General features: G+C 42.3%; 1 protein-coding gene across 2 annotated transcripts in view; it reads right to left on the bottom strand.

Moving 5' to 3' along the window:
- YES1 (YES proto-oncogene 1, Src family tyrosine kinase) overlaps positions 1-14,974 on the bottom strand; it is a 57,485-nt gene that overhangs the window by 20,606 nt on the left and 21,905 nt on the right. Inside the window, exon 1 of one of the 2 annotated variants that reach the window (XM_052787613.1) lies at positions 12,284-12,304. The exons of the other annotated variant lie outside the window; for it this stretch is intronic. The gene's annotated coding sequence lies outside the window, so the exon portion shown is untranslated. Of the gene's footprint in view, positions 1-12,283; positions 12,305-14,974 lie in introns of those variants that run through there. 2 annotated transcript variants of the gene reach the window in all.

The following is a 14,974-nucleotide window of genomic DNA, read 5'->3' as shown; positions in this document are numbered from 1 at the left end:
CCTTACAAGCTACAGTAGAAAAGCCAGTTATTAATTCACAATATAAGTCAATCAAGAAGCCAATCACATTCTCTACCACTGCAAATAGACATTGTAATTTGAATCACTTTTTTTTGGCCATGTGGCTGGCTACTGTGAATTCTTGCCTTACTCTGAGGCCTATTTCTTTGATTCTCTTTAAAAAAACGCAATCAAAGTTTTCTGCTAGCACTGAATAGAAGTCCAATCACCTTTGCAAAAATGTCTTTGCTAATAGCACCGATTCCTTGCCTTCGGCTGAAAGTTAAGCACCACACATGATTCAAAAGTCCAGCACACTACTTATGTTAATAAAGTAGATTAAAAGGGAAATGTATGGACATTTGTATGATTACATGTTCATCAGAAATATTTTTCCTCCCTTACTTGTGGCATTTGGTTAACTTATAACAGGCTGATAAGACTTCAAGATTAAAAAAAAAAAAAAGGATAAAAAACAATTTACCAAGTCCGGTAAAACTGCTGGATTCTGCCCATGGTATTGCTGATTTGATTAAATGGCCAGTGACAAAGCTACCCTGTACTGCAGTTATAACTGCTATCACCCATACATGCTCACCCACTTAAGCTGTGGTTAGCAGCAAGAAATTACCATTGGTACAGTTCAGTGCCTCAAAACAACAAAAAAAAGCCCTTATTGAAGACCTGAATTCTTTCTAGAGAAATAAAGTCAGCCTCTCCCCTTGCTTCTCCCCTCCCCAGCCACTTCACTGTTAAGGTAATCTTCTTTCAGGGGTTAAAGAGATTAACAACAGAGATTCAATCAGCACTTCAAAGAGAAAGACATTCAGAAACAAGCAGACAAAAATTTAAAAGCTCTACTTTTATAACTGCATACCCACAAAACAAAATTAAGGAAGTAAACTCCTTAGCTTTTAAAAGTCAAAAACATAGGTGGAAATTACTATAAAACACTGTATGCATTTATGAGGAGGAATTAGAGGAATGAGGGGAGGGAAGATGACATTAAACCAAGAGTGAGTAGTAAGGAAGGGAAAAATGATTGCCCACCGTATGGGGGGAAAAACCCAATGACCTATTACTGTTTAGTCTTGTAATAAATTACTGGATAAAGAAAAAAAAATCCCTAAGCAGCTGGTATGCAATGTTGGATTTGATTATTCTGGTACGGCATTTGGAATCAAAAATGTATGTAACTGAAATAAATTTACCACTATTTTTATCACCCTTTGTCTGACTAGCAACTATTAAGGAACACACTTCTGTCATAAAATTCATGGCGCTCTTTCTGAAGCACTGAACCCTTTTTAGGACTAGCTACAGATGAGAAGTTCCTGTCTGCTCTGTAGAAGTCCATCTATTCAAAGAAATGCTGGCCTAAGGTATGTTATTCACAAGCCACTGACTTCCCACTAGTTAAATCATTATTTTAGACTAGACTGGTGTCTGAAGCAAACTACTTGAGTAACTTCAGCAGCTTCTTCTTTCTTTGAAACAGTACTCTCCTATTGGTTCTGATCAGCATGCCCACAAGTTTGATGGGGGGGAAAGGAGTCAGCTTGCTGAAGGTCTATCAGGAAACCATGTTCAGAAAGGCATGGACTAAAAGCACAGATGTCTTGTTCCACTTTCTAGATGAAACCAATCCTATGTTAGAATGTTTTCAAGAAGAAACAGAAGCTAAAATGATTACTGGAAGGACAGCTGAAGGTTAGCAGGATGCCCACAAAAATCAACAGAAGAATGAGACTCCTCCAGGAAGTAGTCATCAAATGAGATTTTAGTGACATCTAATTTGACTTGGGCTTTTTGGAGAAGTCCCACAAAGGGCAAAAGTTCATTGTCATTCAATACTCTACAAACACCTGTCCTGGGTTCAGCTGGGATAGAGTTAATTTTTACAGGAACCTGGGAGGTGGGGGGTGGGGGGCATAGCCGGGGCAGCCGACCTGAACTAGCCAAGGAGCTATTCCATACCATGTGACATCATGCTCAGTATATAAATGGGGAGCGGGCCGGGGGGAGGGCTCTGGACTTTCGGTGGCGGAGCATCGGGTTCCGGGTGGTGAGCAGTTGCACTGTGCATCACTCTTTTTGTATATTCTTTCATTAGTACCGTTGTTGTTGTTGTAAGCTTTTTTTTTTTTTTGTGTTGTCCCAGTTAACTGCCCTTACCTCAACCCTCGAGGTTCCAGGTTTTTTTTTTCTTTTCTCTCCTCCGTCTCCTCCCTATCCCACCGGAGGGGGGCGGGAGGAGCGAGCGAGCGGCTGCGTGGTCCTTTGTTACCGGCCGGGTTGAAACCACGACAGTCCTTTTTGGCGCCCAACGTGGGGCTCGAAGGGTTGAGATAACGACAGATCTGGCCAGAGCGTGTTGAAACAAATTTGTCATACGCATTTCTTATATTAGATAAATAGATGTTAGTCACAATGTTGATTCATTTGTTTACATGGTGGCGTTTTGTAAGTTCTTATGTGCTCTATGTATTGCCTGTAGTCACGTTTCTCACCTCTGGAAGAGTGATTGGGATTATCGTTTTGCTGTACTGGGCAATATCGCACCAACCAAGACTCGCTGATCCCCATCCATAAGCTGATTTGCCAATTGGAGAGCCAAGGAGTGATCAGCAAGACTCACTCACCTTTTAATAGTCCCATATGGCCCGTGCGGAAACCTAATGGGGAATGGAGACTAACAGTAGATTATCGTGGGCTGAATGAAGTCACGCCACCGCTGAGCGCTGCTGTGCCAGATATGTTAGAGCTTCAATATGAACTGGAATCAAAGGCAGCTAAGTGGTATGCCACAATTGACATTGCTAATGCATTTTTCTCCATTCCTTTGGCAGCGGAGTGCAGGCCACAGTTTGCTTTCACTTGGAGGGGCGTCCAGTACACCTGGAATCGACTGCCCCAGGGGTGGAAACACAGCCCCACTATTTGCCATGGACTGATCCAGGCTGCACTGGAAAAAGGTGAAGCTCCAGAGCACCTGCAATACATTGATGACATCATTGTATGGGGCAACATGGCAGAAGAAGTTTTTGAGAAAGGGAAGAAAATAATCCAAATCCTTTTGAAGGCTGGTTTTGCCATAAAAGAAAGTAAGGTCAAGGGATCTGCACAGGAGATCCAGTTCTTAGGAGTAAAATGGCAAGACGGGCGTCGTCACATCCCTATGGATGTGATCAACAAAATAGCAGCTATGTCCCCACCGACTAATAAAAAGGAAACACAGGCTTTCTTAGGTGTTGTGGGGTTTTGGAGAATGCATATTCCAAATTACAGTCAAATTGTAAGTCCTCTCTACCAAGTTACCCGGAAGAAGAATGATTTTAAATGGGGGCCTGAAGCAATGACAAGCCTTTGAACAAATTAAGCGGGAGATTGTTCATGCAGTAGCTCTTGGGCCAGTCCGGGCAGGACAAGATGTTAAAAATGTGCTCTATAGTGCAGCTGGGGAGAATGGCCCTACCTGGAGCCTCTGGCAGAAAGCACCTGGGGAGACCCGAGGCCGACCCCTGGGGTTTTGGAGTCGGGGATACAGAGGATCCGAGACTCGCTATACTCCAACTGAAAAAGAGATATTGGCAGCATATGAAGGAGTTCGAGCCGCCTCAGAAGTGGTTGGTACTGAAGCACAGCTCCTCTTAGCACCCCGACTGCCAGTGCTGGGCTGGATGTTCAAAGGGAAAGTCTCCTCTACCCATCATGCAACTGATACCACGTGGAGTAAGTGGGCCGCACTGATCACACAACGAGCTCGCACAGGAAACCCCAGTCGCCCAGGAATTGTGGAAGTGATCACAGACTGGCCAGAAGGCAAAGATTTTGGAATGTCACCAGAGGAGGAGGTGACACGGGCTGAAGAGGCCCCGCTGTATAATAAACTGCCAGAAAATGAGAGGCACTATGCCCTGTTCACTGATGGGTCCTGTCGCATTGTGGGAAAACATCGGAGGTGGAAGGCTGCTGTATGGAGTCCTACACGACTAGTCGCAGAAACTGCTGAAGGAGAAGGTGAATCGAGTCAGTTTGCAGAAGTGAAAGCCATCCAGCTAGCGTTAGACATTGCTGAAAGAGAGAAGTGGCCAGTGCTCTATCTCTATACTGACTCATGGATGCTGGCAAATGCCCTATGGGGGTGGCTACAGCAATGGAAGAAGAGCAACTGGCAGCGCAGAGGTAAACCCATCTGGGCGGCCACACTGTGGCAAGATATTGCTGTTCGGATAGAGAAGCTAGTGGTAAAAGTACGTCACGTAGATGCTCATGTACCCAAGAGTCGGGCCACTGAAGAACATCAAAACAACCAGCAGGCAGATCAGGCCGCCAAGATTGAAGTGTCTCAGGTGGACCTGGACTGGCAACATAGGGGTGAGCTATTTATGGCTCAGTGGGCCCATGATACCTCAGGCCATCAGGGAAGAGATGCAACATATAGATGGGCTCGTGATCGAGGGGTGGACTTGACCATGGACACTATCGCGCAGGTTATCCATGAATGTGAAACATGTGCTGCAATTAAGCAAGCCAAGCGGTTAAAACCCCTGTCGTGTGGAGGGCGATGGCTGAAATATAAACAGTGGGAGGCCTGGCAGATTGACTATATCACACTCCCACGAACCCGCCAAGGCAAGTGCCATGTGCTTACAATGGTGGAAGCAACCACTGGATGGCTGGAAACATATCCTGTGTCCCACGCCACTGCCCAGAACACTATCCTGGGCCTTGAAGAGAAAGTTTTATGGCGACACGGCACCCCAGAAAGAATCGAGTCGGACAACGGGACTCACTTCCGAAACAACCTCATAGACGCCTGGGCCAAAGAACATGGCATTGAGTGGGTATATCACATCCCTTATCACGCACCAGCCTCCGGAAAAATCGAACGATACAACGGACTGCTGAAAACTACATTGAGAGCAATGGGGGGTGGAACTTTCAAACATTGGGATACACATTTAACAAAAGCCACCTGGTTAGTTAATACTAGAGGATCTGCCAATCGGGCTGGCCCTACCCAACCAAGACTTCCACATACTGTAGAAGGGGATAAAGTCCCTGTAGTGCACATGAGAAGTATGTTAGGAAAGGCAGTCTGGGTTAGTCCCCCCTCAAGCAGAGACAAACCCATCCAAGGGGTTGTTTTTGCTCAGGGACCTGGGTACACCTGATGGGTGATGCAGAAGGATGGGGAAGTTCGATGTGTACCTCAGGGAGATTTGATTTTGGGAGAGAATAGCCAGTGAATTAGGCTGTATGATATTTAACTGCTAAATAACCTGCCAATGTATGTCATTGTATCTATAGTCTCTATATGCCATATCAAGGGTATTACTGTAAGAATTACCCAAATGACTGAAGGATGGACTTTGAACCTGAGCCAAGTACAACAGTGATAGAACTTGAACTGGTGCCCAGCAATTTCCTCAAGATCAGCTTCTTCGACCTGCAGGCCAAGGGTGTGGGTTGCACCAAATGTACCAGCCACAAGTTCCAGAGGCAGCATACAACAACCTAACACCTCACACCATCTCTCTTATCCTGAAGAACTGTTACAACAGATGGAGCCCCAAAGTCATGGACTAAATAAAATTGATGGACACATTGGAGGGATAGCCCATCGACTAAGGGAATACTATTTGTGTGTGGGGGGGGGGGGGGGTGTCCATATACATATATATATATATATATATAAGACAAGGAAAGTGATAGTAGTTGATTGGAAAATGTAAGATCTGGGCATGATGTAGATAGTATAGAATAAGGGGTGGATAATGTCCTGGGTTCAGCTGGGATAGAGTTAATTTTTACAGGAACCTGGGAGGTGGGGGGTGGGGGGCATAGCCGGGGCAGCCGACCTGAACTAGCCAAGGAGCTATTCCATACCATGTGACATCATGCTCAGTATATAAATGGGGAGCGGGCTGGGGGAGGGGTCGGGACTTTCGGTGGCAGAGCATCGGGTTCCGGGTGGTGAGCAGTTGCACTGTGCATCACTCTTTTTGTATATTCTTTCATTAGTACCGTTGTTGTTGTTGTAACCTTTTTTTTTTTTGTGTTGTCCCAGTAAACTGCCCTTACCTCAACCCTCGAGGTTCCAGGTTTTTTTTCTTTTCTCTCCTCCGTCTCCTTCCTATCCCACCGGAGGGGGGCGGGAGGAGTGAGCGAGCGGCTGCGTGGTCCTTTGTTACCGGCTGGGCTGAAACCACGACAACACCTCAGACAATGACAGAGGACCCTTAATAACCCCTCTGCCAAACAAGAGAGCTCCACGAAAGTCAGTGCTGCCCTCTTATCTTCCCAATTCCGTTTTATAGCAGAGTGCTGGACTATGAGGAAAGCTTTGCTCAACAACAATTGAAAAGTGGGGTCAGTAAAGCCTTTGTGGTTTGTTTTTTTTTTCTGCTTTCCTTTCAGAAAGATGACCTACCAGCCCAAGAAAAATGAGTTTTTCCTCAAGAGCCATCATATCCTAGGATACTGACAAACAGTTCCCTTGGGGTGTCTGCAGCCTCATCCATCCAGCCCGGAGAGGTAGGTGTCACAAGGGAACAACTCGTTCATCCAATGCATCTTTGCTCTTTCCAGTTGATAGTTACAGAAGTTATCTACTCATTGGTTCCTTGGGACACAAGGTTCTTGGGAGTGCTTCAAGAAAGGTCTCCTACTGGTGTGGAGAAAGATGCTAGAGCTTTCTTTGAAAGAGGTGATTTTAATGCAGCTGGATAAACACAATCTATTACAGCTAGCTGCCTCAGAGCAAAGCAGTCTGCAAATACTTAAAAGGGCTAGATGTTAGCCTCTGAAACCCTGAAGACCAAAAGCTGGGAGAGCCTCCCATTTGTTTCACTTGCTGTAATGGACTTGATAACAAAACCCATTCACTAGAAAAAACCAAGAAAAATTAGTTTTCTCTTGGGGCCAACTGGAGGTACTCTTCTGATCTTGCACTTCTGTTACGATACAGCATATCCCCAGGTGCCTTCTGGAGACTTCGTCATGATGTAAGACCAGCTGCACATAGCTGTTCTGATGTACTGCAAAGGGAAAGACACTCTAGGGAGCTGTTCTCTTTTCAACCTCTAGACTAAACCAGGTACTAAAACCGTACAAGAACTAACGGGTAGAGCAAAAGAATAATCACTAAGGGGAAGGGCGGGTTGCAACATTTCTTTTTTCCATTCCTTTTGATTACTGAATTTCAGTTCATACAGCCAAAACCAGCAAATAACTCATTTTTCACTAAGAAAAAAGAGTCAAGTTAGAAGAACAAGCAAGTCAAATCTCTTTCCAGAAGGATAAAATAACACTGCAAATATCCTCCTGCCTAAAAACAACAAAAAAACCCTGAAAAACACACACACCCCTATGCTACATAACATAAAAAAGAATTTCATTTGAGGTTCACAAATTGCTAATAAAAAGACAAAAAAAACCATTGAAGATTTCCACTGCTACTCTACCTTCACTTCTCAGTGTTAGCAAAAAAATAAATTGTTTCTGTCAAGAAAAGAAGCGCATTCACTTCTCAAATGTGAAACAAATGTCTTACAAAAAGGTCCTCTTTCAACTAAAGTAATGATTTAAAGTTATTAAAATTTCATGCAATTGATGAAGACAGGATATTCTGTGGAAAGTTCGCTAATGGATCCATTAGCTGACAGCTGACTATTTCCTCAAAAATGTGCAGAGCTGACTCCATATGTCACTGGAGATGTGCAACCTATACTGGCTTTTCATACACTAGGCAAACAATGCAGAGCATCTGCCAAACAGCTGGTTTCAGCTGAAGGTATCGAAAACTCATTTATTAGAAGTGACACAGGCTGAAAGAAATGGAGATAACCAGAAAAGAGGCTAACAACTCCTCTGGCCAATACTACAACATCCAACTAATTCAGTCCACTTTTAACAGGTCACTGCTTTGGTATGAAAATATAGGTGGGCTTTCTTGTCTACAAAGCAACCCACCATGTTTGTAAAGGAAAATAAACTAAAGAATTGTCCTGTGTTCTTTGCAGAGTAGATGCAATTTTTAAAAAATTATGCAGTTTTTATCATATGATATATTTTATCTTTTATGAGCTGTCATAAATTGCAGAGTTTGCTTACTTTACCATGAACAACTCATGGCATTTCAAAGAATGATGTTCTACTGGATTCAGTTTTATAATTAGCAATAACATTAGTATAACGAGACCTTAGAAAGTCTGTATCATTACACATTTAAAGTGCAACTGACATGACCTTGTAATTAATGATCTATTACAGAGCAAAAAGTGAAGATAAAGGAAGAAGCATAAAAAAAAAAGACACCGAAGCAAGGATTTTGGTTGCTAGAATTTCAATGTTTACCATATGTCTTCACGCAGTTCTACCCCCCAAAATAACTATAAAACGGCACTATTAGACCTTAGGTTGCCCATACACTAAAAATATATTTTAAAATAAAGAAACATCCTCTTTATCACTGACCAATGCAATCTGAAATTTTGATCCTAATGTTTCTACAGACCAAATCCTGCTTTTATCATGACTACACAAACATATTCAAGGAAAAATTCAGGGCCTGCTGTGGTAATGCTTTTGATTTCATAGAAGCAGAACAAACCCCAGACTGTTTGCTAATAAAGCTACAGCTAGCAAACCCAGCCTAGCAAACAGAGGACTCTGTACAAAGAGAGAAAAAACAATGAGTATGAAGTTGCTTTTCTAGTTGGACATTTTGTATTTCAGAGTTAAAAGCTGTTGGAAATATTACGCATTGCTGTTCTAGTTCATGTTTTTTTATAGGAACCAGAACCTTAAATTTGCATTAAATTAACAATTGAGACTGATCATTCTACTGTAGGAGCTAGTTACCTGGCTGACAAGATCATTACAACTGTGCTCTGAAGAAATACCAGATCCCAAAACTACTTGGAAAATTAGGATAAGCAGGAATTGCATAAAAAAGAGTAAAGGCCTTCAATCCTTCATGTCCTTCCATGATTTCTTGACTTTTTTTTTTTTTTTTTTTGGAGTGGAAGACAAGAATTTTGATGGAAGTGTGCTTCCTCTGAGGTTTGAACAGCTTGGAAGTGGGAAACTTGCTCAGATGTATCAGACTTTGGACATCGTACCTATGAAGGAGACTGAGGATTTCCAGTCCTCCAATTTGAATTGTCCCAGACAAAGGCTTCCCTCCTGAAGAAACACCTACTGTCAGTTTTGGAACTAACAGGTAGGAGATGGAGCTGCCCCAGCAGGCAGAACAACCCTCATACCAATCCACACCAGGCCCTACCATCCGACTGCAACATCCCACTGGATGACAGGTTACAAAGTTGAAGGAAAAATTAACTACTGCAACAAGTTCTAACAAAAAAAGTGGAATTAAGGATTATCAGTGAGGCAAAGTCAGGAGAGATGTGAGCACTCCGTTTTGCCTCTCAGTCACATCTTCCTTTTATCTGGACCAAACATGTAGGATCTCCTCCCACTCACTCTGTATCTGGACAGCTGAATCTGGAGAGGTGGTCTTTAAAATGAAAGACAGGCAAAGGCTGCAGGAGCATACTGGAGACAATGATCATGTCATGGATGATGAGTGGCTGGCTCTGCAAAATACACACTCATAAAATTGTGTGTGTTTATAACCAGAGTTTCACCTATGCTATCTGACATAGTGCAGATTTCCTTTGACCAGATGTTGTATGCAAGCATAGCAAAAGGTGGCTTTTCCAATTAGACTAGTAAGTGGTCAGGAAAGACAGGCTAGAGGTGGAAGAAAGCAAGCCTACTATAATTTTAAAGACTTTTCTAATCACAGATGATCTAGTTCAGTATCCTGTCTTCAATAGTCTCTGTCTCCTTTGTCTCTAACAAGGAGAACTTCCTTCACCGTGGGCCTGGGCATGGACTCTGACAACAAATAGGGTTGTCCCTTTGCAGAATGAGTAACCAGCAGGAGACGCCTTGGAAGATGAAAGGAGCAAGATGAGCAGACTGCTCCAACCTCCACCAATCTGTAGCTCAGAAAGTCCACAGTCAGACGGAGACTAAGGACTCAGCCACACGAGAAAAGTCCTACAGGTGGAGCTAGCTTATGAATTTAAACTAATGTAGTTATTGTTGATGCAACATCTGCACAGGATTTGCATTCCAGTCTGAGTATGTCTTCACTTGAATTGTTTTATGCTGCCTGGTTTAAGTCAGAATAATCATATCCAAGAAAATAAAAAGTTATTACTATAATGATACAGATTTAAACATTGTAACTTTCTGTTCTAGACAAGGCTTCTGAAAACCCACAGGAGGTGAGTGTTGTAGCCAAGACCTGGACTGAGATCTTCCAAGTGCAACTGTAGTGGCCTGACTTCTAGTCTGATACACCTGAGCAAGCCTTCCTCATCAAAGCTGTTCAAGCACCTGAAAAAACACACATCCATCATCAACCTCCTTGTCTTCCAGTTGCTCACATGAGCAGTCTCCACTTCAGCTGGAAGCTCCCTACCCCCTGTGCAAAGCAACAGAAAGCACAAAAGAAAGAAGATACTGGGTGGAAAAAACAAACAAAAAAATACCCAACACCGCAAAGCCACCTGCAGTAGGCACAGAGCCTAGCTGGGGGTACCTGACTGACAGCCAGAGGGAGCTGCTTCTAACTTCCAGAGCAGAGCAAATATGTCAAATGTTTAAACTTCATTTTAAAAAACCCCCTACCAATTGCTAAATAGAATTTCCATTTTGAGAAAGTTTGTTTTCAGGATCTATTCTGAATTTTCAGTGAAGTCAGCATATTGTTAATATCAACAAAGAGGAAAAAATAATTTGTGCTTTTGCACATCCAACAAAAAACCTGCCCACAAACCTAAGGCAGATGGTGCAAAATACACAACACTGATGGATTAATTTTCTGTATTCCAGCAGTCAAGATCATAAGGGAGAGATTAACTAAAATATCAGAATTACAAAAGCAATTTTATGTGCTGAAATATATAATACATACACATGAGACCATTTTTAAAATTTAGAGTTACAATGCCTAGCCATACAATTTCAAGCCTTTACCACACAGAGACATTTTATCTGACAACAGATGATACCACAGACTAAACAACCAATATCTTGTCTAGACAGCATTACTGCTGCTGCATTGTCTTGAATGTTTAAGTACACAGTCAATAAATAAATGCAAGCAGAAGAGGACGATTTCTTTTTTTTCAGTGTAATAGCTATTTTTATTAATTTGTAAATAATTACAATTATCTTAAAAACTAGAAGTCTGATATATTCAAGAAGTCTGGCCAAAAGATTGTTTCAGATTACAGTAAAACGCATGTCATACTTTGTCAAAGCTATCTAGCCCATTTCAGACAGGATTTAGAAACCAATTTATAAATACAAAGATTTTGTATTCATCAAATCCTATTTGGAAAACAACAAAACGTATGCCTGGTATCATAAAACATTTTCGCACGTTCAGTTTTCAACCATTCTATTTAAGTACATTATTTCCCCCCCAAATGCCTCCAAAAGTTATTTTAAAAGCAACTTTTAAATATTGTTTAGTAAAGTCAACTAACATTCTGTTTTCTGGGTCTCACAGCAGGAAGCATGCAAACTGCCTTCCCAAGGGACACCTGCATCACAGAAAAAGTAAAGTAAAACTTGCACAGTAGAAGAAGTTTGCAGCATTTTTGTTCTGAAAAATTCTATGAAAATTTAAGAAGTAATTTCTTTCAAAGTTCAACTATGAACTACATATGAAAAATGGACTACAACATTTACAAGCTCCCAGAAATTCAGAGATACTGAAATTCGTATGAATCTATAGTATTTTTCATCTTCTCAGCTGGGCATACAGCTGAAGTGGCAATTACATTTTAAGATGACAGAGGAATTCAATATCAGCCAGAATCCAGTTTCAACTTCATTTAGTCAACTTAAAAATATGAAGGAAAGGAACAGTCACAGGAACTTAAAAGATGAATCGAAAAAGACCCTGTAATAAATTACTGTTACATCCACCCCCATTATAGCACAGGAACACTGCTAGGAAATCTCATGGAACTTTGACGTAATTTATTTGGTGTGTGTTTGACACAATGTTACTTTACATTTGCACATACCTGCTTTGTGGAGATGAATTTTCCTAGCTACTGTTTGCCAAACGTCACCCTAAGTTGAAAGTAAATTCTCCTTAATTCTCAATGCTATTTTACCTGAATATAACTGACGATTAGCATGTTAACAAAAAAATCAGTAATTAAAGTATTTAAATCCAATTTCTGACAAAATGTTGCCACTCATTTATTCAAGGGCCATATACCCAGATCTCCTTAAGCAATTACCTGTTTGCTGAACAACAGGAATTTCAAGAAGCCAGCTGGAAAATACCAACCTTTTGACTAAAACAAAAAGTAAAAATATGTATAAACAATTACAACTGTTCTTCATGATTCAATAACTTGTGTTTTCCTTTGTACACAAAACCCAAGTGAAAAGTACAATTAAATTTTAAAGAAATTCAAAATTAAAGAAACAAACAAAGAAAGTAAGATGACACCTGCTAAATAACACCCATATTAAAAGGGAAGAGCTGGATGAAGTTTTAACTAAACAAGAGTTACTACCCTAATAGCTATCATGACTGCTGTTCTATTGCTTTCTATACTGACAGATGTAATACTGTTCATAGGCAAGATGACCAGGAGAAATTACCTTAATTAGCTTGTCAGGCATCTTGCACAATAGAGGCCATAGGGCTGCCCTAAATTAATTTCTCTTTTTATGGTTTTGAATGTACACACATGCTCAAGTTCATTCAAAGTGACCTGTTATGAAAAGTTCACCCACACTGGACAAGTCCTAAATTTTAAACACAGTAATCACTAAAAGTACATGCCTCATGTCCCATCTGAATTTAATGCCAACATCCAGGCAGCAATCTTGTTACACCTTTGCCTTGGAGCCCTACCACCACCCCATTTCTGTTCCCTGTGTAAGCAAGCAGATCATGGCTCTCTTTAACCTTCCCCTTGGCAAGACTGATGTAGTCCCACTAGACTCCAGTCTAGCAAGTGCCTTTCCAGTCACTCAACAACCTCATCTTCTCCAAACGCCTCCCATTAACAGGGATCACCAGGAACAGACATGGTATTCCAGGTATGGGATATCTCTTAATCCTTCTTTCACAGAATCACAGAACAGTTTGAGTTGGAAGGGACCTTCACAGATCATCTAGTTCCAGCCCCCATGGCCACAGGCAGGGACATCTTCACTAGATCAGGTTGCTCAAAGTCCCATCTCACCTGACTTGGAACACTTCCAATTTTGTGGCAGCCACAACTTCTCTGGGCAACCTCTTCCAGGGTCTTGCTACCCTCATCCTAAAAAATTTCTTCCTTATGTCCAATCTAAATCTACCCTCTTTCAGTTTAAACCTGTTACCCCTTATCCTGTCACTACAGGCCCTGGTAAAAAGTCTGTCTCCATCTTTCTTATAAGCCCCTTTTATATATCGAAAGGCTGCAGTAAGGTCTCCCCGGAGCCTTCTCTTCTCCAGGCTGAACAACCCCAACTCTCTCAGCCTGTCTTCAGAGGAGAGGTGTTCCATCCCTCTGACCATTTTTGTGGCCCTCCTCTGGACCCGCTCCAAGAGGCCCATGTCTTCCCTGTGCTGAGGACCCCAGAGCTGGAGGCAGCACTCCAGGTGGGGTCTCACCAGAGCGGAGCAGAGGGGCAGAATCCCCTCCCTCGACCCGCTGGCCACGCTGCTCTGGATGCAGCCCAGCGTACAGCTGGCTTTCTGGGCTGCGAGCGCATGTTGCCGCCTCACGCCCGGCTTTTCATCCACCAATACCCCCAAGTCCTTCTCCACAGGGCTGCTCTCAATCCCTTCATCCCCCACCTTGTATTGATACCGGGGATTGCCCTGACCAAGGTGCAGGACCTTGCACTTGACCTTGTTGAACTCCATGATGTTCACACGGGCCCATTTGAGACTCTAGCACTTATTTTGGCAGCAGCCACTGTCCCTTACGATTCTCAGGTCTTTTTCAGTACTGCTCTAGAACAGAAATTTCCACATCCTGAAAGCATGGCCCACATCCTTTTTGCTACAAGTACGATAATTTGCTGTATTAAACAGGCATGACTTGAATGGATTACTCCAATCATGGAGCTGTGAGACAAATTTGGGGGGAAAAAAAAAAAAAAAAAATCTATCACTCCTCTGAAAACAGAGACAACAGGACACAGTAAGAATCTCACCATTACCCTGCCCAGGGATTCTTACAGTTATCTCCATTACTCCATTGCCCTGTTCATCATCTACCCTGCGAGCACCTGGCAATATGTTTTGCAACATGCATGGAGCTCAGCCACGCAGCAGTTCTACCTTCCAAGCTCATCTGCTTCTGCAGGAGAAAGACATTTCTGCTGCACCTCAGCAAGCACACTGCAGAAGGAAAGCACCCACCTTCTTCTGGTCTTGGGAGGCAAAACTGGCTTATTTGTAGGTTACAGTCACTTGTCCTAGGTCGGGGTTGGCTCCTGCAAAGTAGGTGTATCCTCCGTCTTCAACAGAAAAGTTTTGTTCCAAATGTGGGCATTTTGCTAATGATTTTGTGATCCCGCTACCAAAAAACCCAAACCAAAAAAAACCCACTTTAATTCTTTGCTTTCAAAAGCAAGGTGTTACTTTCCCTCATGTTCATGTTGTTCCATTTGCTTAAGGAATCAAAATATTCAACTCTTTCCAGCTCCAGACTAGCAATTAAGGGTGACATGTACAGGTGTACCAAGCCCGCAATGATGGCATGTAATGGAAAACCACAGAACATTCACTTACTATTCCTTGTTGATTTTCCTTTAGACTCATCTTCCGCTGATTTTTCCTCTACCGCTTAAAACTGTTGAAAGGGCTTTAAGCACAGTTCATAAAAGCCCTTCTGAAAAAGATGTCAAAGACAAACTTTTCCTG

The sequence above is a fragment of the Harpia harpyja genome, chromosome 5 (genome assembly GCF_026419915.1).
Source record: "Harpia harpyja isolate bHarHar1 chromosome 5, bHarHar1 primary haplotype, whole genome shotgun sequence".
Taxonomy (NCBI): domain Eukaryota; kingdom Metazoa; phylum Chordata; class Aves; order Accipitriformes; family Accipitridae; genus Harpia; species Harpia harpyja.
This window is presented reverse-complemented; position numbering and strand designations above follow the sequence as displayed.